Source organism: Myodes glareolus, chromosome 17 (assembly GCF_982192425.1).
Source record: "Myodes glareolus chromosome 17, mMyoGla1.1, whole genome shotgun sequence".
Classification (NCBI taxonomy): domain Eukaryota; kingdom Metazoa; phylum Chordata; class Mammalia; order Rodentia; family Cricetidae; genus Myodes; species Myodes glareolus.
Window position 1 is genome coordinate 28,706,253 of NC_142042.1, and position 24,557 is coordinate 28,730,809.

Consider the following 24,557-nt stretch of genomic DNA (forward strand, 5'->3'; position numbering starts at 1 on the left):
TGTGTTTTCATGGTTGTAATTAACCTCCTTGGGTAAGAGTTTTCCTTCTAGCACTTTCTGTAGGGCTGGATTTGTAGGTAGATATTAATTAAATTAGGCTTTATTATGGAGTATCTTACTTTCTCTGTGTCTGCTGATTGAAAAGTTTGCTGAGTCTGGGCTGGCACGTGTGGTCTCTTAGAGTCTGTTGCACATCTGCCCAGGCCTTTCTGGCTCTTAGAGTCCACTGAAAAGTCAGATGTAATTCTAGCAGGTCTATCTTTCCATGTTACTTGCTCTTTCATCCTTGCAGCTTTTAATATTTTTTCTTTGATCTGTATGTTTCGTGTCTTAATTATTACATGCCGGGGAGACTTGTTTTTTACTGGTCCAATCTATTTGGTATTCTGTGTGCTTCTTGTACCTGTGTAGGCATCTCCTTCCTTAGGTTAAGAAAACTTCTATAACTTTTATGAAAATATTTTCTGGGCCTTTGATCTGGGTTTCTTCTTCTTCCTCCTCGATTCCTATTATTCTTAGTCTTGTTCTTTTCAAAGTGTCCCATATTTCCCGAATGCTTTGTGTCAGGGTCTTTTTAATTTAACATTTTCTTTGACCGGGATATCCATTTTTTCTTTCATACCTTCAGCACCTGAGATTCTTTCTTCCATCTCTTGTATTCTGTTGCTGAAGCTTGCCTCTGTGGTTCCTGTTCAAATCCCTAAAATTTTCATTTCTACTGTTCCCTCGGTTCGTGTTTTCTTTATTGAGTCTATTTCCTTTTTCAGGTCTTGAACAGTTTTGTTTCCTTCCACTGTTTGTGTTTCCTTGAGGATCTTTAAGGGATTTCTGTATTTTCTTCACTAAGGACCTTTATCATCTTCATACAATTGGTTTTAAGGTCTTTTTTTTCTTTTGCTTCGGCTATATTGGGATATTCAGGGCCTGCTGTGGTAGGACAGCTGGGCTCTGGTGGAGGTATATTGCCATGACTATTGTTAATTGTGTTCTTATGCTGACATCTAGGCATTTGGGATTGGAGTGACTATAGGTCAAGGTGTTGATTTCTGGGTTTGTCTTTATTGGGTGAGTGTTTTGTTTCTTGATTTCTGTTTCCTCTCTGAAGTTTAGGAGAGACTGATGTCTGTATGTTGCCTTCTTCCCTGGCCTACTCAGCTGGGGTGTTCATAGATTATGCCTGCTGTGTAGGAGAGTGGAATACTGGGATGAGCAGGGGGAAGGAGGGTTGGAGGAGAAGGTCTTTGTGATCAACTGAGGATGAGGTCAGAGAGGAAAAGGGAGACCACTCAAGCTTTTCTGACACAGAACTGGAGATGAGACTGTTGGGATTGGAACTGGAGGAGCAAAAAGAGAGGTGTGAATCTGCCTTTGGCCTCCTTGTTGCTGGGGAGGGGATTGAGACAAAGCAATGAGTCAGGGGTGGGCAGCTAGAAGGGGAAGATATTGTACATAGGTCACGGTGTCTAGTCACAGCGTGGCCTTGGTGCCAGGAGAGGAATAACCATTCTGCTCCTTCTTGGTCCTCAGCAGCTGTGATTGTATCTGTGAAGAGATTTCTGACTTTTTACCGTTGTTACAAGATAGAGGGGGCACTCACCCACCTCTCCCCTGGCACTTAGCTTCCTACCTTTGAGTTTTCCTGACCTCTCTGAGCAATTCCCCTAGCTGAGAAACGAAGCTATGAGCCTTCTACCCAGTTCTCCAGCCCACTGCCTGAGTGCTGTGCACCTTGGTCCCTGGGTGAGGACCTTCTGATTCACTTGGTCCTGAGATCTCTGTTGGCCATGGCTGGGTCTGCTAGTTCTCAGTGGATGCCTCAGTCCATCTCCCATCTGCCTCCTCCTATTCAAGGCTCTTCTGAACAGTGTTGTTAATGTGACTGTCCTGTCTGTGGTTGACCCAGGCCTGCCTGCCTCCTCTCGGCAACCATGTCTGGCCCTCTCTTCCTTTCTCTCTGCCTGAACCTCCCTCCCCTCTAACAGCTTGTTCTAGCCTGCCTCTCTCACAATCATCACCATGTACTGACCTGGATTCCTTCAACCCTGCTAAGGATCCTCTTATTTCTTCTCTTATCCATCAGGAGAGAGGGGGAGAAAGTAGAAGAGAGTTGACCTAAATTAAGTACTGATGTTTGCCAGGATGCGCGCTGACTTCATGGCCCCAAACCTTGAGAAAGGGTTATGGTTACCTCATTTTACAGATAGAAGAATGAAATATCCGAGGGTTTGTTAAAGGATCTGACTCTACTGCCTTCTTGGAAAGGGTTAAACTGCAGCCACATGAGACTCCAAAGCGGTTCCTCTATTTCCTGGGTAAGGAAGCTTCATCTTCCTTAAGCTGGATCACATTTCTGTTATGGCTCCTACACCCTGGTGAGAATTCTTGTTTGCTTCTGATTTTGAAACTGTATCAGACTGTAAAACTTAATTTTGTGACACCAATTAAAAACATCTTCATGAGAACTGGATCAGACCGAAGGGACCGTTCCTCCTGTCTAAACTTTCTGTCGTTACTGCCAACTAGCAAAGTAATATTTTCCCACAAACTTTACAGCAATCGCACAGCGGCTGGTGCTCCAACCATACCTAAAGCATTTGGATTTGACCCTTAAATACTTCACATCAGCTTTATTGGTTCATATTCTTATAATTTCTTACATTTTTGTTGTTATTTTACCTAAGTAATTTTTAATGTTTTAAGACAGTAATAAAGTGCAATAGGGGAACTGGCATTTCATTATAGTTTCATTTCATCCTGCCTCTAAGTATCAAGCAGACTGATCATTTTTATTTACATTCATTTACAGGTCATTTTGGTGTACTTTCTACTAACTCTTGTAGAATTTTCTAATGGCTCATTGGCCTATTCACTGATCCACAGAAGATATATGTGTGAGTGTGTGTGTGTGTGTGTGTGTGTGTGTGTGTGTGTGTAATGAGCACTCTCGTGTTTGAATGCGAAATGTTCCCTTATTGCTTTCATTTAGAAATTAAGCATAACATAAAGAGATGTGATTGGCTGTCAAACTGATAAAAGGTAGACTTGAGAAGATTATTCTTGGTTGTCAGTTTGGTTGGATCTCTAATCAACTAAGAGATAAATCACTTGGCATGCCTGTAAAGGACTTTATTTTTTAATCTCATTATTTGAAATGGGAAGACTCATCCTCTATATGGGCGGGACCTTCCAGTGGCATCTCAGATAAAAAGAGGTCTTTGAGCAAACTTTTCTTTTTGCCTGCTTTCCTTTACTCTTGCTGGCTACTTCATCTGCTTCATGGTTGGCACACATCAACGCCTGTTCTTGATGGATGATAATATGTCACTGGATGAATATAACATCTGGTTTTGAGACCTGAGTTCGCTTAGCTCTGACCTTCAGATGAGCAAGACTCCCAGCTTTTCTGAACTTCAATTTTCTAAACTCCATAATAGGAATTTGGATTCCTGCCTTAGAATGGTTCCTTTGTGAAATTATGGTCTCAATCAACGATATTGAGGGTAGCTTGTTATCAAGCGAAACTCAGGGGCCTGTCAGCAGGAGGATAATTATACTTAGCTCTCTGAGAGTAGAAGCAAAGCTAACTTAGAACAACCTTGGAGCCAACCTTTGTCCTATCTGGTGTCTTTTCTGCTTAATCAGTGGTGTTGAGGGCAGGTGTTATTAACCTATGCTCACTTGTCGTTGAACTAGGGATAGTCAGCTTAGCTATCAATTCCCCTGCAGATTGCAGACTTTCTCTTTCAGTTACCTACCCCTGGGTGGTTTACAGGCTAAGTTTAACAACTATCACAAAAACCACTAAACCAAACACTTCCTGTGCTGCGGACATCTGATTGCTCACTCTGTGCTGCCTGTTATTCCAAATCATTTACTGTATTATTTTATTTCATCTTCTCCACAACTATATATGTACTGTTAGTCATTCTATATGAAAGATGGTAAGACTGAAGACCAGGCTGTTAAGCCGTTAGCCCAAGGTTACTTTCTATGGTACTTTAAATGTAATTGGCCCTCATAAGCTAAGAGGAAGTGGCACTATTAGGAGTGGCCTTGTTGAAGTAGGTGTGGCCTTGTTGGAGGAAGTGTGTCACTGTGGGGTGGGCTTTGAGGTCTCCTATGCTCAAGCTGCCACCAGTGTCTCAGTTTACTTTCTGTCGCCTGACTATCAAGATATAGGACTCTCAGCTCCAGCACCATGTCTGCCTGCATGCCACCGTGATGATAGTGGACTAAACCTCTGGAATTATTAAGTGTGTGTACAACTGTGTGTGCACACAGACACACATATATAGGTGCCCTTAGAGGCTAGAGGAGTGGCAGATCACTTGAAGATGGCATTATAATGGCAGTTGTAGGCCTTCTGATGTAGGTGTTGAAAACCAAACTTGTGTCATCTACAAGATCACAGGGGCTCTTAACTACTGAGCTATCTATCTTGATTTTCTTTGTAAATACCATCTCTAGTTTGTCATTTATTCGGTTTGTATGTATCTACTATGGGCCAAAAAACCCAACCAATCAACCAAACAAACAACCAACCAAACAAAAAACCCCAAAATTAGTACTAATATAAAAATCAGGAAAAAAACCCCAAGTTTCTATTTATCCTTTTTGGGCCTCTCCATACTGATTTCCATAGTCGATACATAGTTAATATTCAGTATTAATTTCCCCCCACATCATCACCAGCATTTACAATGATTTATTTTCTTGATTGTAGCAATTCTGATTGGGATGAGATGTTGTGTCTATGTGGTTTTGATCTACATGTTTCCCATGGCTAAGGATGCTGCATATTTTTATGTATTTATTAGCCATTTACAGTTCTTTTGAGAATTGCTTCTTCATTTCATTTGCCCTTTTACTTCTTGAATAATATTTGTGTGTGTGGTTAATTTTTTGAACATTTTTTCCAGATGATCCAGCGGTCTCACTCCTGGCTCTGTGTCTGAAGAACACATCAGCATGTGACAGAGACCAGTACACTGTACTATACACAATAGCCAAGTGATGCTTGGGTGCTTGGTACTACGTGGCAAGTTCAGAGTGCCTGAGAAGAGTTCCCCAGGAGGGGACATAAGTGAAACTTCAGCCTTAGTTGCAGTGGAGACCCCAGGATATTGGAGATTACAGGAGTTCACCAAGGGTGATGGCCTGTGTAGGGTGGAGCTAGCCTGAGGCTACAAGATAAACTGTGTGAGATGGGAGCACTGGAGATCTTTGTCTCCCAAGCCTTTGAGGTTCAGAAGCTATGTCATAAGTGAGTTCCAATGTCAGACATTGAGTAGCTACACTGCTGGACTATGGTGTTGAAATCTGTTCCTCTTTTCTTCAGAGTTTGTATTGGGAGGGTTCATGAGCTTTGCTAGAGGCTCCTTCTACATCTGTTGAGAAGATCACATGGTTTCCAACGCTGCATGTATTTGTGTGCTATTAAACTCACAGGTTTGTATACGTTGAAGCATCCTAGACTCTTTGGAATGAAACCTATTTGATCATGGTGTACTATCGTTTAAAAAGACATTTGGATTTCATTTGCAGGTATTTTGTTAAGTGTTTTTTCTGCCTCTGTTTATCATGAAAATTTACGTAGACTTTTGCTGTTCTTATTTGATCCTAATATAAACACTTTATGGAAAGAATTTTGTAGAGTTTCTTCTTTCCATTTTCTGAAATGCTTTAACAAACATTGGTGGTGATTCTTGTAGTTCTTTAAAAGACTGGTGAAATTTGACAGCAAATCTCTCAAGTACTGGGTTTTTCTTTGTTAGATACCTTATTATAAAACCTCACTTTTCCTTCTAGATCTGCTAGGTTGTGTTTTTTAATTTGATAATTAAGATCATGCATCTCAAAGTTTATTATTGATAAAGGTTAGCTGATGACTGTAATTTGTTTTCTGATTGGTTCAATAATCCATTATTATTTCCCCTTATTTATTCCCCTTTCTGATTTATTGAGCTGGATCTGATCAATCATTTCCAAGTTCTCCTTTGTTTATCTACTCTCGTTGATTTATTTTTACCTGTTGTCTCACGATTTTTCCTCCTTTTGTGTGTTGGATCTTTTAAGCATCATCTGCAATGTTTGCTTTGTGGTCTTGGACTGCTATCGCTTGCAGTTGTAATGCAACGTCTTTATGTGTCCATCAATTTTGAAAGATAACTTTGCTTAGTATTATCATTTGAGTTAGCATGAAACACCTCATTTCATGCTTTTCTTTCAGGGCTTTTGCTGAGAAATTTGATGTTCTCTGATGGTTTTTGCCTTTGTGAGTTAATTTTCTTTTCTAGCTTTTAATGTATATCTATATATTTGTACTTTCAACATATTGAGTATAATGTGTTATAGAGAGATTCTTCTCTCGTCATGGATATTTTGGGTTTTCAAAGTATGTTATGTTTGCATGTCTATTTATTTTCCTATATTTGAAGAAATTTCTGGTTCATTTCATTGAAAGGTTTTATATTCCTTTACTTTGTATTTCAGTCTATCTATTCCCATAGATTCTTTAAGTTGGTCTCTTTTTTTCCTTCTTATTGAAGTCTGAATATAATATTTACTCAACCTTGTCTTTCATTCCTGATATTTTTTTCTTCAGCTTGGCCTAGGAGATAATTGTCACTTGATTAACTGAAATTTTAGTTTCCAACATTTCTGGACACTTTTCAAGATCTCAGTTTCCTTGATGAATTTCTCATTCCTGTTGTTGATTTTCCATGATTGTTGTTTTGTAAAGATCTTATTTTCATTTATGCATATGTGCATGTGTGGTTATGTGTCTGTGTGTATGTATGCACATGCGTGTGCAGATCATCTTAGAGGTCCAAAAAGGATAACAAGCTTTATGGAGCTGGAATTACAGGCAGCTGTAATCCTTTTGACCCAAGTGCTAGAACTGAACTTGGATCCTCTGCAAGAACAGTAAGTGCTCAGATAAGATGGGGGCATCAGAATACTGAATTGATTTCTTACTTCATTCATCTATCTGTTTCCTTTTTCTCATCGCTGACCCTTTTTAGTGGTAGATTTTTAATTCTGTATGTCATTTGAAACATTAAGTATCTTTGAACTTGGTAGTTAGTGTGTTATTATTTTCTGGAGGTGTCATGTTCTCTTGTTCCATGGTTCTTATATTTTTGTGCTACAGTTTGGGCACCAATTTGTTTGGATGCTTTTCTGGTTTTATTTGGGAATCTTCTTATTGAGAAATCTGATCCACATAGGGAGGAGTAAACAAACTTAATACAGGACTAAATCAAACAAGATATGGAAACATACTTCAAACTGTAGTAAGCTAGTTGAACAGAGACTTTTAAAAACATAGGGTAGGTTATGAAGGTAAAAACAGTGTTTGTGATAAATGTAAAATAGTTGAATAAAACAAAGGAAGGAATGTATGTCAACTTGACAAAAGCTAAAATCATCTGAGAGGAGGAAACCTTGATTTAGAAAATGACTCCATAAGATCAGGTTGTAGGCAAGCCTGTAGGGCATTTTTCTTAATTAGGGATGGATGGGCAGGGCTCATCCCGTTATGGGTGGTGCCACCTTTGGGCCAGTCCTGGGGTCTATAAGAAAGCAGGTTGAGCAAGCCATGGGGAGCAAGTCAGTAAGCAGCACCCTTCCACGACCTCTACATCCTCTCCTGTCTCCAGGTTCCTGTTCTGTCTGACTTCCTTTGATGATGAGTAGTGGTATAAATCGAATAAACCCTTTCCTCCTCATCTTGCTTTTGACCATGGTGTTTCCTCATAGCCATAGAAACCCCCACTAAGACAGTACTCATCACTGCAAATAAGACAACAAAACCAGAAGTTAAGACCGGGGATATAGCCAGTGGTAGGACACGTACTTTACATGTGCAAGAGATTAGATTTGATCCTCAGTAACACATCCACATAAGTAAACAAACAAACAAAGGGAAGAATAAAGGTAAGATAAAGTTAAATAAAAGAGCAACAACAAGAAGAGGTTTGGAGACCAGTGTTATAAAGGCAAGAAAAGAGCAAGAGACAGAAATTATCTGGTAACAAAATAATGACAAATGCAAAACTAAAATCAGACAAATGTGAGAAGAGAAGCAAATGGAAATAATAATAAAAAAAATAAAAGGAGAAAGCAAAGTCACCTGTCCTACTAAAAGTATACTTTTGTCTTTCTTGGCAGCTCTGGGATGAAGCAGGGGAAATTCCATAAGTGACACAAATTCAATAATTGTCCTACTGTTAATTAGTTCTGCAATCATTTATCCCACAAAGTCTTCAACCACAACCGTTTCTAAAGCAAGCAAATAATCAAAAGACAAGATTGTGTATTTCATAATAGCATGTAAATGGTTAATAAGTATAAACCATAAAAGTATAGTAAAAAGAAAAAACAATGACGCTCAACAAGCAGACTCAGCGGTTAACGGTGCTTCCTACCAACCCTGAGGACTCAGGTTTGATCTCTAGAGCACACGTGGTTGAAGAAGAGTTACTGTCACAGTGTTGTCTTCTGACTGCCACAAGTGTGCTGTGAAGAACTGTACCAAGGGCTTTGGACATTTGCCTTATTTTTTGTTTTTTAAGATAGGTCATCTATAGTAGGATTTCTGGACTACAGAAAGCACAATAAAATGTTGTTACATGTTTCATGGTGCCTCCAGAAATCTAGTATGGTCAAGGTATGAGAGTTTTTGATGTCATGTGTTCTTAGCATTAAAACTCACTGGTGGTGAACAAGGTAGAATTATACCTCACTTAAATTAGCATGTCTTTAATGATGAATGCGATTGAGACAGTTTCAATGGCTTATTAACCATTTACATGCTATTATGAATTGCACAATCTTGTGTTTTGATTATTTGCTTGCTTTAGAAACGGTTGTGGTTGAAGACTTTGTGGGATAAATGATTGCACAACTAATTAACGGAAGGACAATTATTGAATTTGTGTCACTTATGGAGTTTCCCCTGCTTCATCCCAGAGCTGCCAAGAAAGACAAAAGAGTTTTGGGAGAATTGTTCTAAAGTATTAGCCTGTCATTTGTGCTTTATTGGTTTATGATGACAAACGAAGACCGTGTTGCTTACCAGTGTTTTGTAATGCACCACAGACACATAGCCGCAAATTCTTGGTTAAGTACTGGTGGGTTCTCTGATTTCCATGGTCTTAGATTTTATAGTTTTGAATTACAGCTCTGGTTTACCGTTGACAGAGCAACACTTGGATCAGTTTAAGGTAAACTCAGGAATTACTGGAAAAATATTGTCACCTGAGAAGAGGTGACATGAGGTATGTGGTTAGGTCTTCACCTCTTGTAAAGTGTAAGATTTCTTCTTTATTTCTCATTAGAATTCGTCTCTGCTGTGGATCTGTCCTTGGACACAATGTTGAGCAGCCTCCAAGATTGTCTCCTTGTTTTCTTCCATTCGAGAGGGGCTGACTCATAGTGTCACACTGTTGGGTCGTAAAATAGCAGCAAGAGTAGATTTAAATCAGCTTGGTCTGGTGCCTACTGTCTGGCTGCAAACATGGCTGCACTTGAGGTCAGGCATCTGGAGCAGGGAAATCAGTCCCCAAGGAGGCAGGGAGGGGTTCTGAGGCCAGAAGGGGCTTTTGTTCTGCTCCTGCCTGAGCAGCACAGGTTCTTTCAGGCTAGAAGGACTCATTTGCCAGCCCGTACCTAACTCCGCCTGTAGTGACATCTGTCTGCTTCTCTGTACCCATCTGTTCTAGGCTGGCTAGGGATGGTGAATTCTGACTCATTATCCAATGGTCTAACCTGAGAGCAGTCTGAGGGCTCCACTCAGTTGGTTGATGACTGCCATTATATTAGAAGTATCGGGAAGGCGCTGGATGGTGGTGGCACATGCCTTTAATCCCAGCACTTGGGAGGCAGAGGCAGGCAGACATCTGTGAGTTTGAGGACAGCCTGGTCTACAAGAGCTAGTCTAGGACAGGCTCCAAAGCTACAGAAAAGCCCTGTCTCAAAAAACAAACCACCAAAAGTGTCGGGAAGGAACTGTCTCGTGTCATATCTGTTCTACCAAAGCACTTCCTTGTTTTAAATGTAACCAAGAGGCAAAGAAGGACTTCATCTTCTCTCTAGAATGGAGCCCAGGAATTTGTTCTCCACCAAGACTGGAAATAGCAAGAGTGAGGTGGGACTGTGCATTGGGCTTAAAGTCTGTCTTTTCAAGGTAAGAACTTTGTAAACACTTGCAAAGACTGCCCCTCAGACAGCTGAACTCCAAAGCTTCCAGATTCTGTAATTCTTTCCGTGCTGTTTCCTCAATTTGGACCCAGCACTTGCTCTATTACGAACACTGTGTTAAGCTCAAGGGAATTCAAAAACACCGGAGAGGAAGCTGTCCCCTTAAGAAGCTTTTTATTTAAGGGTTATGAGATAACTCAGCCAATCAAAGGGGTTCAGGGCATCAGATAGAGCCGACATGCTTACAGAGGTTTGAAATGGTGACGCTTTGGGACCCATACACTGAGCAGCTAAGTTAGCAGACTCTGGAATTGACTGGAAAGATAGTCAAATTGGAGGAGCGAGAAATAGCAAGGAGGAGAATGAAAGGGACTTCCCAAGGCCATGTCCAAATGCTGTGGGCACAGGTCAGAGTAGGTCATGAGCTGGGAGAATAAGATACTCGGTAAGGTGGAAGTTGGAGCACATATCACAGCAGCGATCAGGAGAATATTGCTAGGTACAAGGTGATAAGGCCTCAGCTAGAATAACAGCCTGGAATAGGGAAGAACAAAGTGGCTCTAGCCAATGCCAGGAAAGGAGACTCCTCGGGAGAAGGTAACTGTCTAGGTGGGGATAGATGTTAGCGAGGGGAAAAGTCTGTTTTGTTCTTATTGAGGTTTGGGACCTGGGAGAGTGAGGGTGTGTAGTCCCTCGATGGAGAACAGACACAGTAGGAAAGCTTAATTTACAGGAAGTGTAAGGGGCTCTGATTTTTGGAAGGATTTTAATCTATTCTTAGACTAATGGGGCGAAGGCCTATTGAAAATGGTGATGAGCCTGAATTATCAAAACAATTGTATTCTTTTAATCGACCTAAGGTGTTTTGATTTTACAAATTCTTAACATAGCATAAAAGTAGACCTTTCTAGAAACTGGCCATGTTGGAAAGACCTTCTTTGAAGGGATTTTCTTGTCTGTCCTAAGTGCACATGAAATGAAGTAACCATTCTGGAACACTGACTGTAAAGAAATAATCATTTAATGTTAACCATTGTTATTTTACAGCCCACAGAAACCAACATTTTATCTATAATTAGATTCAGTTCTAAGTACCAGAGGGTGCCCAAACAGTGCTAGTTTGACAAGATAAAAATCTCATTTTCTCTAATGTCAAAGTCCAGATTCTTGTTCTTAGTGGCTGGAATATCCCATAAAGTTCCTCCTCCAACTTCAACGCTATCTCTCCTATTCATCTTTATCTAGCCAAACCTTGATTGCTTCATAGTAAATGTTTAGCAACGTTTAAAATTGGGACTTCAAAGAGCAATGTCCAAGCACATAAGCAATTAAGATGGCGCGATTAGAGGTGAGGGAGAGACCGGAAAACTCTATTTATAGCATCGGAAGAATCGAGGTAAGAGGTGAACGTTTGAGAGTTGCAAGTTAAGGGATCAAGTCTCTAGGAAGGTGTCCCTAGAAAGAAAAGCACAGAGCTCAATGTTACTTGAAGGTAGGAGAGAGAGAGAGAGAGAGAGAGAGAGAGAGAGAGAGAGAGAGAGTAAGAAATGCCAATAGTGTTGGTACTGAACCAGATCCCAGAGCTCCTTAAACAGCTTCCTGTCCTAGGTTTGTACTTGGTGCCTTACTCCCACCGCCTGACTGGCTTTTTGCTTGGGCCTGCTGGTGGCACTAGATAGATCACTAGGAACATTCTGTCACAGGACCTGGTGTCTCTCCTGTAGCTAGAGAAGTGGATAAGGAGAGCTTGGCCAGCTGTAGAGATGCTGGGTCCTTCCTGGGGCCCTCAGATCTGGGCTGGGGCGAGCACTGTGGAGAGAACAGAGGCCTCACTTGGGTCAGCTGGTTATCCCGGTTGATTGCTTTATCCGACCTCCTCTGACTTCCCCAGCTCTGAGAGAGCCTTCCTGAGGAACGGTGGCTGCAGATCCACCCAGGAATTGAAGTCTACATCAGGTACTGTGCTACAGAGCAAGATAAAGGTTTACCTGTCACTTTCCACACATTTCTCATGGGCTTATGTAACACAGTGGTATATTCAGGAAGGGGAAATGAATTAAGTATAATCTTACTTCCTAAAGAATTTCTTTTTTTATTGTTGCTATTTTTTGTTTCTGAAACAGGTTCTCACTGTGTAGCCCGGGCTGGCCTTGAACTTATTATGTAGTCCAGACTGACCTTAAACTCACAATTTACTTGCTCTGATCTTCTGAATACTGTGCTTATCCATACGCGCCACTACACAGTTTGAGAATTCTTATTCTGGTTACGTGCGTGTGTGCATGTGTGTGCTTGTGTGAACGTGTGTGGGTGTATACTCTATACGTGGATACATGGGTGCTTCTCTGTGTTGAGTCTGGAGGTCAGCATTGGGAATCTCTTTCTACTGTATTATTTTTTCAAAGACAGACTCTTTCACTGACTCTGAAGCATGCAGATTCAGCTAGATGGACTGACCAAGGTGCTCCTGGGACCTGACAGTCTCCCCTCCCCAGCACTAGGGCTCTAGGTACAAGCCACCCATTGCTGGATTTTACATAGGCTCTGGGGATTTGAACTCAGATACTCATGCTTGCACAGTGAGCGCTGAGAAATCTTTTCAGCGAAGGAATTCTTATTCTCGAAAGCTAAGCTTAGAGAAAACTCCGATTGTATCGCTCTGAAGGCATTTCTTGCCTTTCATTTTCAAACTTTCAAAGCTTCTGACAATAATTTCCATGCCCTTGAAGATCCATTCTCACAGGGTTAACAGAACATCAGCCCAGGCAGCCTGGTAGAACCATGCCCGTTTCTAGGCTTGAATTCCCACAGTTATTTGCTCTTCAATATTGCTAAATAGCTCTACCATTGCCTCTCGCCCCCACTTTCTGCTCCCAACAATCTTCCTAGTCCTTGTAGCTCTACTTACTATATTTGAGTTCCTCTATTGTCTGTTCCACTCTGGGACAGGATGCCCTGTTTGTTGTCTGTTTGTTATATGGCCCTTGGTCCACAGATGTCATGTAATTTTCCACTGTGAATTTATCTTTATTGCTTTGAGGCAACAACAGAGCAATACAATGCCATTGTTTTTTATAGGAAACACTTAGAGGAGTCGCTCTAAACATCAGCTCACTAGCTGTGGAGTACAGGGCTGTGTTTCTATGGCCACATAAGAAATTACCTCAAACAATGACTTAAATTACAGCCATCCCTCCAGATCCATGATAGATCTGCTTTGACGCCCACAAATAACAAACCCTGTGACTGTTCATGTCAATTCTGCAAAGCAAGGAAGTATTTATGCAGAACCTACGCACATTTTGCTGTGTACTGCAAATGATCTCTTGATTACTTATAATGCTGAACAATGAATGTCAGGATGATGTAATTGCTTGTTATTCTGAGCTGCCAAGGGAAGAAAGACAAGAAAAAAATTGAGCATGCTCAGTATACAGACAGGTACAGCCTTTTTCTGATGTTTGGAGCCACATTTGGTTAAGTGTAAAGATTTAGAACCCGCAGGTTCTGAGGGCATCTATCTATATGTGTGTCATGTTACATTTCTAGGTTAGCAATTTAGACTGGCTAGATTTCTCACAGAATTTAAGTTCAAAATCAAGGTATCATCTGGGTTGGGCTCTTCTAACTGGAGCCTTTGGGAAAGAATTATTCCCAGGCTTATTGAGGTTGTTGGCAGGACTTAGTGTTTTTGTAGTTGTGCCACTGAGACCTATGGCTTTGGCTGGTGAGCAGGCTAATTTTATGTCTACTTGACACAAGCTAGGGTTATCTGAAAGGAGGAACTCTAAACTGAAAAATGCTTCCACAAGATCCAACTATAGGATCTTAATCACTGATTGATGAGGGAGGACTCAGTCCTTTATGGGTGGTGCCATTCCTGGGCTGGTGGTCCTGGTTTCTATAAGAAAGCAGGCCATAGTAAGCATGCCAGTAAGCAATACCCTTCCATGGCCTCTGCGTTGACTTCTGCCTCAGATTTCTGCCCTATGTAAGCTCCTGTCCTGACTTCCTTCTGTGATGATCTTTGATATAGAAGTGTGAGCCAAATAAACCCTTCTCCCCCAAATTGTTGTAATCAGAGGTTTCTCTGTCCTGCCCTATCCCACAGTCACTTCTAAATAATCCCTCAGAGACTTATATTAATTATTAATGCTTGACCAATAGCTCAGGCTTATTACTAGCTAACTCTTACATTTAAATAAACCCATTTCTACTAATCTATCTTTTGCCACATGGACATGGTTTTTTTTAATATGTAATTTTGTATCATTGTAGTGGGAAACTTCTTGTTCAGTGTGTTCGCTTTATGCATACACTCAGTGAAAATTTTTTTTACAGTATTATAATTTGAATAGGTGCCAAATGTCCTGTTCCCTTTTCTTCAACCGGGAAGAGAAAAATTCTTTTCCAAATCACTTGACACTTGGATAAAAATGACCATTTCCCCATGTCATCCTGTAGTATCACAGATGCAGCGACAGGGAGACTTCTTCAACCTTTCAGAGAGGACATCCCAGCTCTCATGATCTCATCAACCAGGATAATGTTGGTGGCAATCACAGTACAGGAGTGAAGCAGCTGCTTCTTCACACAGTAGTTATCCCACACACCCATCTCTGCTGCCACCATTGACTCACTTGTGTTCAAGTCCACACCTACTAGCTGACCTGATTCTGAATGCTCACCTTGAACTTTAACTAGTGTGTCCTGAAGGTCAAAACCAGAGTTCTGTGCAAGAACCTTGGGAATAATTAGCAAGACGTCTGCAAATGCCTGGACTCCAAGCTGAGCCCTGCCCTTCACACTGGGCTTGTATTTAATCAGAGCTTCTGCCATTGCCACTTCTACTGCACCAGCACCTGGGACAACACAGCCATCATCAATGACATTTTTGACAGCCCTCAAGCCATCTCTTATAGCATCCTTGATTTGAGTCAGCGTGTGCTTATTTGGTCCTTTAACCAGCAATGTGACAGAACGGGGATTATTACATTTCTCAATAAAGGTGAACTTCTCTTCATCCAAGGTATACTCATAGACAAGACCTGCATGTCCCAAACATTCAGGATTCAGGTCATTAAAAGAATTCAGAGCCACTCCACCACAAGCAAGTGTCAGCCTCTCCATTTTTCTCCTCTTGACCCGACACAGAGCCACAATGCCTTCTTTTGCAAGGGCATCTAAGGAAAAGGGGTCAATCCCCTTCTGATTAATGACAACAAATCCTGAGTCACCGCAGACTTTCTTTTTCAGCTCTATTATCTTTTTAACCCTGTCTTCAATGAACTTCCTTTCAGCTTTTACTAGCTTTTCTCTCTCCTCCGCACTCTTGTAAAAGAATCCAGAATTCACTTCTGTTTTCTCATACTCCAAAGACACGTTGCATGTGAGGATGTAGGCATTCTCTACCCTTTTCTTCATATCAGGATGTCGTGCTCCATGATCCAAAACAAGCCCTCTGATTAAGCTTGTGTCAGTTTCAGATTTATGTTTCATCTTCATAATCTCAACCATGAAGAGGTCAATGGGCTCATCTTTTTTCTTAATGGCCAAAATGGAGTCCACCACAGCCTCTGTTAAGACATCTGCAAGTTCAGCATGAACTTTAGTTCGCAGAGATGTTCTGGCCACATCAACGAGTGTTTCTCTGTCCATCTCTCTGCTTACTTTCACTTGTTCCAAAAACTGGAGTGCCCTTTCCTTTGCAGCTTCAAAGCCTTCGGTTATTATCCTGGGGTGAAGACCCTCGGAGATGTAGAGGTCCGCCTGTTTCAGCAGCTCCCCAATGATGAGCACATTGGATGTGGTGCCATCACCCGTTATGTCATCCTGGGCTGTAGCTACTTTCGCTATCAAGGAGGCTGTTGGGTGTTGAATTTGCATTTTGTGAAGCAGCACATTGCCATCTTTGGTAAGCTTGATGTCTCCAGCACCAGAAACAAACATCTTCATGGTGCCCTTAGGTCCCAAGTTGGTCCTCAGAACATCCTGCAGGCCCCGTGCCACGCTGATGTTCACTGCCAGCGCTGCCTGCGCCCGGGCCACCTCGGCTTTAGGGTTGAGGGTCTTCACCACCTCCATGGTTGGCCTAGCTCTGGACATGGATTTTACCAATCTGCTAGCATCTTCTTTCTTGTGTGGTTGGGTTACATCACTCTTGACTCCACCCTTCTTTCCCCTGTATTTAGTTTGACTTTCTCACCTAGCTATAGACCAGAGCATTATATTAGTTTTATTATCAACCAAAGAAAGTAAAATATATCCAAAGCATACAGAAGGGTTATCCCACAGCAACTTGCTTTTATCATGGTGTTTCATTGCAGCAATAACAACCCTGACAAAGACAGCTTATGAGTCCCTCAGATGGCTCTTACCCTTAGAGGCCTTTCGCAGTCTCTTGCTTTGTGTCAGTGCTGTGCTGTATATTGCTTTTTTTCACTTATCCAAAGGCTTTTCAACTTCAGACTTATGTTATTTATTTTGTGTATTAATGACTCAAAAAGTTATGTATTATTGGTTGATGAAAGTTCATTAGATAATAAAATAGATATGTATATTGAATCAATTACCCTTTCTTGGTTCCTACTTACCCTCATAGTGAAAAATATTTTATTAACACCATTGCCGTGTCTAGCACAAAGTTAATGGCAATTGCATGTTTCTAAGTTAATTAAGTCATGGAGAATAATGGAATAAGTGAGTGAAGAAATGTAACTAGGGACTGGAGAGATGGCTCAGTGGTTAAGACCAATTGTTTCTCAGGTTCCATTTCTAACACAAGCAGCTCATAACTATCTAACTCCAGTTCCAGAGGATCCAATGCCCTCTTCTGACCATTATGGGAAGAAGGCATGAGTGTGATGCACATACATATGTGCAGGTAAAACATTCATACCCCAAAATAAATACATCTAAAAAAAAGCAAATCAATTTGTAATAATTTTATTTGTTTGAGAATCTTGTACATGAGCACTATATTTATATCACCTTCACCCTTCCCTCTGACAGGATGTCTTTAAAACATAACTGTGATTTAATTTGTTCTTTGACAATCTTATACATGTATAAAATGCATTCTAATTGCTGTAGTCCTACCCTCTAATCACCACCTCCAATCTTTCCCCCACATACCCCTTTCACAATTCATGTCTTTGTTTTTTTCAGATCCATTAAGTTTAACCAGGATTGCAACTGAAGACCATGGCTCTAGCCACGTGAGAACTCATCAGTAGCCAGGAGTTCAGCAGGGAGGGATACGAATCCATGAGTGTCTACTTGAGCTTGACTAACTCTTGATAGGTACATTTATGGGGGTCCATTGCAGGCAGCCACAACTTCTGTAAGCCATAACTTCATTGACTGAGCCACATTCAGAAAATAGCATTTCACAGTCCCTCTCTAGTCAGACTTTCTTTGGACTGCCAGCTCCAGAATAATGACGGGACGACTTCTTATTAAGTATGAAAACTTGGCCTTAGTTTAGGCTTATTCCTAACTAGCTCTTAAAACTTAAATTAACCCATCTATGTTCTGCCATGGGGCTGGTTACCTCTCCTCCATACAATATGTCTGATTTCTTCAGCCTCTTGCTGGTGAATTCCCCTTCTCTCAGATTCTTCCCAGAGTTCCTCTCTTTGCCTGGAAGTCCCACCTATCCTCTCCTGCCTAGCCGTTGGCCATTTAGTTCTTGATTAAACCAATCAGAAGGTAGCTTAGGCAGGTGAGGTGTGAAGCTTGATTGAAGCTAGATGTAGCCCTAGTCTCTCTGGTCTGAGTGGGCATGTGCAGAAGTGCCAGTTTGTTTTTCTATTTTTCTTTCTTTCTTTCTTTCTTTCTTTCTTTCTTTCTTTCTTTCTTTCTTTCTTTTTATTAGTTTTTAGGTTAGCGTACAGTGAAATGTGGTTCATCATGGCATCTTCACATTGTACTTTTATTCTCATTTATCTTCCCATTTCCTGTGGGTTTCCATTCTTCCTTCAGTTAGTATCCCTTCCACTTTTCAATTTCGTATATTCAGTTACCCTATCCCATTTTCTTAAGATTGTCAGGTCCCTCTTATTTCTCATTTTGTGACCTGCAAATACACACATGTGAATACGTAATTACATGGACATACACCCATAGACACATAAAATTTTAAGCCAACGTTCTGCATATGGGAGAAAAACGTGATATTTTGTTTGTTTGTTTCTTATACAGGTTTCACTATGTAGCCCTGGCTAGCCTGGAGCTCACTATATAAACCAGGCTGACCTCAAACTCACAGAGATCTGCCTGCCTTGGCCACCCAAGGCCTGGGATTTAAGATGCATGCCACTACTGCATCCAGCCTTTAAAGTTGTTTTTGTTCTTTTTTATCTTATGTGTATGAATGTTTTGTTTGCTTATGTGTCTGGGTACCACATCCTTACCTGGTGCCTATGAGATCAGAAGAGGTCATTGCTTCCCTGGAACTAGACTGAAGGATGACTGTGAAGGAGAATAAGGTGGAAAAAATTATTAGAGACTGATTTATTTAGAAAGTTTATTTACTTAAAGTACAGACTGTACTGCTTATTTGCTAAGCGTGACTTCACTTGCGACCTGAAACCGAATGGCCTGGAGAAATAGCTGAGCCTATGGGCCACTGCCCGTAACAGCCTGGTGACTGTCAAGAAGCTGTAAGATTGCTTGCTTGCCCACTCCACCTTGTTGTTTTAGAGGAGAAAATGAGAATACAAACTAGACTCACATTCGAGGTCTTTTGGGAGCTATCTGGCTTCAGTCCACGGGTGACATCTCTTGTTTCTCCTCACTGTATCGGAATTCCATAAAGGTTCCTACAACAGCTGTGAGCCACCATATGGGTGCTGAGAACAGAACCCCGGTCATCTGCAAGAGTAGCAAGTGCTCTTAACTGCTGAGCCATGTCCAGCCTCTGACATGGGGTATTTCTTTCTGGTTTTGGCTGATTTAATTGAACAGAATTTCGAACCCAGAGCACCTGAGGTAAAATGAACTCTCAAGGCAGTTTGGATTTGCGTTTTCCTGTCAGCTGTGACTCTTTACCACCTTTTCAAGGGTTTATGAGCCACATCTATTGCTCTGTAAAGCTGCCTGCTCAGGTCATTAGTGTATCTTCCGATCGACTAATTCAGGGTGATTCTTTTGGTCCTTAAATTTTTGTAGTTCTTTATACACCTTAGATATTAATCCCCTGCCTGAAGCACAGCTGCCTAAGGGTTTTCTGGTGGAGTCTTTAAGGATTTTTTTAAGTAGAGGATCAAGCCATCTTCGAATAAGGAACAATTAGATGTCTTTCTTTCCAATTTATATTCTATATTAGTTCCCTTTGCTGTTAGTGTTGCTGTGACCAAATACGCGACAAAAGCAACTTGTGGAAGGAGGAGTTTGTTTGGCTCATCCTTTGAGAATACAGCCCATCATGGTGGGGAAGGCATGGTGGCAGGAGTGTGAAATATCCAGCTACACTGCATCTGCAGTCAGCAAACAGAGGCATTCAGTCTAGGACCCCAGCCCACAGCATAGTGCGTCCCAAACTCTGGGGAGATTGCTGCTTAGTTCAGCCTTTCTGGAAGTACCCACGTAGACGTACCCAGATGCGGTTTTCATGACTGTTTCACTTCAAGTTGGCAGTGAAGGCAAAACAGCATAGTATCTTTTTCATATCTTTTTCTTGTCTTTTGCTCTAGAGAAGACCTTGAGCATTAAATTTAATAGCGGTGGAGACAGCATCATTGTAAAGCAGGCTCTTGCTATGACTGTCACAGTGACCTTGAACTTGCTGTGGAGCTAAGACTGGCTTTGAACTTGGGGTCCTGAGTTACCCTCCCACATTCTGAGATTATATGTGTGTAGCATCATGCCCAGTCCAAGATGCTATTTCTAAGGTCACACACATACTAATTGGAGTGTCAATATCTTTGTAAACCATAATGATAACTTTAATTACACCCTGAGAGTCTCTGGTTTCCACATAATAGAACATAACCACCAATATTCTCTAGGGGCTTATAGGGATATCTTTAAAAGGTTTTCATTACCAATTCTTTTTTCTTTCCCCCTCGGGACAACACTTTAATTTCATTTATTAGATCATTATATAGTGCAAGAGACACGTGAGGAACACCAAGGCAGCTGGGCACAGGGCTGCGCTTTCTCTCTGTGTGCCACGTTCTTTACATTTCAATGTGTTAATGAACTAAAAAACCACTTAGAAGTCTGTTGTTTGGAGAACCTTATGGACATATCAGCAAGCAGGCATGATTAATTAAATAGTTGTTTCATTACCAGTCCTTAAAGGGTCTGTCTATGAAAGGCCTCAGACTGCCCACAGCATGTAAGACAAGTAGCATCTTTCAGAAGGCAGGAGTGTAGAGATTTATACAGTTTTAATCATGTGAGGATCAGGGAAATCTAGGAAATAACCATGCATTTGAAGAAACAGTACTAAATGTTGAAACTATTAATTTATTTTGATTTTTTTTCAGTGAGTACTAATATGAAAATATTATAGCTTGAGATAATGACGTTACTTTATCTTATAAAATATGAATGTTTCCAATCTCGAGTAAGTGAAAATTAATAATATTCATAGCTGATACTGTCATCACTTTAAATCTTTTATTGCTGAAGTTTAATGTGGGTGCCATCAAATCAATATTATAATAGGACATCATTTTGAGCTAATCTCCTTAAGTTGGCATCAATAGACCAATCTGAAAACTGGAATAAAGTCACCATCCCTAAGCTCTGTGCACCAAACCAGAACTAATTTGCTATTTGAACTTTCAAGAAATATGGTTTAAAAAGAACACAGTTTCCAAACAGACTGGTTCCAGTCGGCATGATAATGGAGTTCTCAAAGCATTCCTCTCTGCAGAAAGCAAAGTAACCTGAGGTAACCTGATGTTCAGTCAGCTGGGTTCCTATTGTTCTGTCTCCATATCCCTCCCTTAGAAGGAAATGGCTTAGAAATTTTCACTCATCTTTTGGCTTTTGTTTCTGATGTTTTTTTTAAATTTAATTTTATTTTTTTTATTAAATTATAAAAGTTTCCATTTCAGCCCCTCCTTCCAACACCCTCCCACTCCCCCCACTCCCTCTCCTCCTCCCTCTCCATCCCCTAGAGCAGTCAGGGTTTCCTGCCCTGTGGGAAGTTTAAGTTCCTCCCCCCCTTTCTGATGTTTTTAAGAAACCCTTCTATATTTATTTATTTATTTTTATTTTTCTGCTCAGTTCACCAGAACACATAGTCTTTCATGGGGAATGGAGTTTCTCCTGATTTTAGAATCGGAAACAGAAGCCAATTAAAGATCTTTAAACTGGGGCTAGAGAGATGGCTCAGAGGTTAAAAGCACTGACTGCGCTTCCAGACTCCTGAGTTCAATCCCCAGCAACCACATGGTGGCTAACCATCTGTATTAAGATCTAACACCATCTTCTGCCATGCAGGTGTACATGCAGGCAGATTGTGTACATAGTAAACAATCTTTTAAAAAAAATCTTTAAACCAAATGTTAATTTTGTCTTTTGATGATACTAAATTACATTTTCAAGAATTTCAACAAAGTTTGTGTTCCAAACAGGCTTTTTAGATAAGAAAAAAAAAAGAAAATATGTTTGTAGACTTCAGGATTCATTCACTGACCCGATAACAATACTACATCTCAGATAAATGAAGCTGTTGCCTTATAAAGTTATTCCTATGTTAATGTGTTTATTTAAAAGAAAATTATGTGGAAATATGTGATGAATTAACCATGAAGTCTCCTCCAGAGGCTCACTTGTTGAGCACGGGGTCCCCAGCTAGTAGTGGTGTTCTTTAGAGATACTCTGAAAACTTTAGGAGGTGAGGTTTGTTGGAGAAAGTTGCTTCCCGTAGGCAAGTCTTTGATGGTTATTCTGCTCCTTGGTCCGTTCTTCATTCTCTGTTTCTTATCTACCAGGAGGTGAAGACCCAAGTACATGGGGTATTGCAATCGAGGAAGGACTGAACCCAGCAAAAAAAAAAAAAATTCTCTTAGGCTTTTTGGTCACAATATCGCAAGGGTAACTAACATAGAAAATTGGAATACGAGAAGTGAGGTCATTGCCGTCACTAACGCGCTGGTCCTCAAGTGTTTGGCACTGGTTTCTGGCACTTATCTGGGAGAGTTTGAAGGGAGAGCCTTCTAGGAAAGTCCTAGAATGCTGTAAGCAGAACTTCATGGGAATTCTGATGGGACTTAAGAATGTAACAAAGAAGATTTCAATCAGAGAGAAAAATGAAAAGGAGTTTATAAACAGGAACCAGTGCAGACACAGCTGGTCCTTTGCTGGACTCTGCCGTGTCAGGCAGACAAAGCCCAGCTGACCCTGTCTCCTCTTCTCAAATCTAACCCGTACTAACCATTTGCCTTTACAACAGACTGATCTAAACCATAGGAAACGAAACTTATGAGACTTCCTCGTTCCTCTGCCTGTCAACGTTTTTCCACCTGCAAAACCTGCATGCCAACAGGGGCCAAGAGGATCAGCCCTGCAGCTGGTTTTCAGAGGAAAAGATAGAGATGATCTCTGCCATACAAACCTTTCAAAGATGATGCTGTCCTGGAGGGTAAATGCTTGTCTCAAGTGCACGATCTTTCACCTATCATATAAAGTCCCGGATGCTTCCTGTTTCCAAGGCACTTTGCTCTGGGAGAGCCTCTATCCCATTTCTCTAAGTCCAGACTTGAATAAAACTGTCTCTCCCACCAACTTCTATCTCCTGGTTAGTCCAGCCTCCACACCACATGGCCGTCCACAGGCCCCATTCTTTTTTTTTTTTTATCATTATACACACCTATTTTTATTCCAAGGGGCACATGATTCTTTCAAAATAAAGTCAGCTTTATTTCCAAATAGAAATCACTAAATATTTATACATTACTTATATAAATTATGTGATGACCATCAGCAAATAAAGATCTATAAAATGCTATGGTTTGCATAGTAGATTTTAATTGCGAAATTTCTTCTTTTTCCGGAACTTCTTTCCTGCTGCACAGGCCCCATTCAAACAGAGAATGTTGAATGAAGGTGTGGTAGCGCGTGCCTTTCACCCCAGCATTCAATAGTTGGTGGGCGACTGGGAGTTCAAGGCCAGCCTGAGCTACACAGTGAATACCAGAAATACCTAGAGAGACCCTGTCTCAAAAAGGAAAAAGTCAGATGAAGGATAATAGTAATAATTTGGAGCTTGGGAAAAGTTTGGAGCTGCACTGAGAGACGAACTCTTTTTATTCCATGTCAGTGGCTGTGAGGTGAGAACAGGAATGTGTAAGGACAAAGCTACAGGTAAAATCTGAGAAGGAAAATGAGCTCCTACAGCCGCAAGTCATTCCCACTGCTCAAGAGCACTCTGAGCTCACCAGGAGCTCTAAGTAAACATGGGAAAAGCCCGGGGAAAGGAGCTCCATGGTGTCCACAGCTGCCTTCCTCACTCAGGATCCCTTCTCAAGCACCATTTCAGGGAGGCAGCCTCTCCACCGGGATCAACGATCAAGGCCTTCTCTACAATTGCTTGAGCACAAAGAGGCTTTGCCTCACAGGGGTCTCCTCCTACCTGCATTTTACAGAACATCCGTGGGAGGAACACTCCATTAGTTCATCCTGCTTCCAAATCCTGAAAAATGTTCACTGTATAATCTACTGGAAAGACGTGCCAGCAAAGAAAAAAAGAAAAAAATTAGGATCTGTTGACAGGATGTGCTAGTAATAACAATGTTAACAGTGCTCCACGATTACAGAGCCAGAATTGCCTGGAAGTAGTCTATACCTGTAACCTCACAACTGGGAGCGTGACTTTGGAACCAGGCTAGGGACTGGGTTGTAACTCCTGTACAAGTCACTTGCTGTTTATAAACCTCTACTTCCCCATGGGTGAGTCAGAGATAAGAATGTCTTTGTACCCCAAGAGGATGTGAGGAAGAATAAAGGAGACCATGCCAGTAAACATTAGCCATTATCCTCTTCATTACTGCTCCCCAAAAGTCTTTTAGACACAAGAAGAACATTGGGAATTAAGAAAGCACATTTTAAAAATAGCCTGTCTTAGCCAAGCAGTGGTGGTGCGTGCCTTTAATTCCAGCACTCGGGAGGCAGAGACAGGCAGATCTCTCTGTGTGTTTGAGACCAGCCTGGTCTACAAGAGCTAAAACCCTATCTTGCCAGGTGGTGGTGATGCATACCTTTAAACCCAGCACTCCTGAGAGAGGCAAGTAGATCTCTGAGTTTGAGGCCAGCCTGATCTACAGAGCAAGTTCCAGGACAGTCAGAGCTACACAAAGTAACCTTATTTTGAAAAATAAATAAAAATAAAACCTAGA

General features: G+C 41.1%; 1 long non-coding RNA gene and 1 pseudogene across 3 annotated transcripts; one reads left to right on the top strand and one right to left on the bottom strand.

The window, feature by feature from the left end:
* Nucleotides 1-11,480: 11,480 nt before the first annotated feature.
* Nucleotides 11,481-23,874, top strand: LOC125414790 (uncharacterized). Of its 3 annotated transcripts, XR_014997587.2 has the most exons (4): nucleotides 11,481-11,599; nucleotides 12,095-12,159; nucleotides 22,616-22,804; nucleotides 23,238-23,874. It is a non-coding gene; the product is annotated as an uncharacterized LOC125414790 (long non-coding RNA). The 3 variants fall into 3 exon arrangements; XR_007236374.3 differs by lacking the exon at nucleotides 23,238-23,874 and having other exon boundaries at nucleotides 22,616-23,168; XR_014997586.2 differs by lacking the exons at nucleotides 11,481-11,599; nucleotides 23,238-23,874 and adding an exon at nucleotides 11,624-11,811 and having other exon boundaries at nucleotides 22,616-23,168.
* On the bottom strand, nucleotides 14,516-16,298 carry LOC148119346 (T-complex protein 1 subunit zeta pseudogene; annotated as a pseudogene).
* Nucleotides 23,875-24,557: the final 683 nt, after the last annotated feature.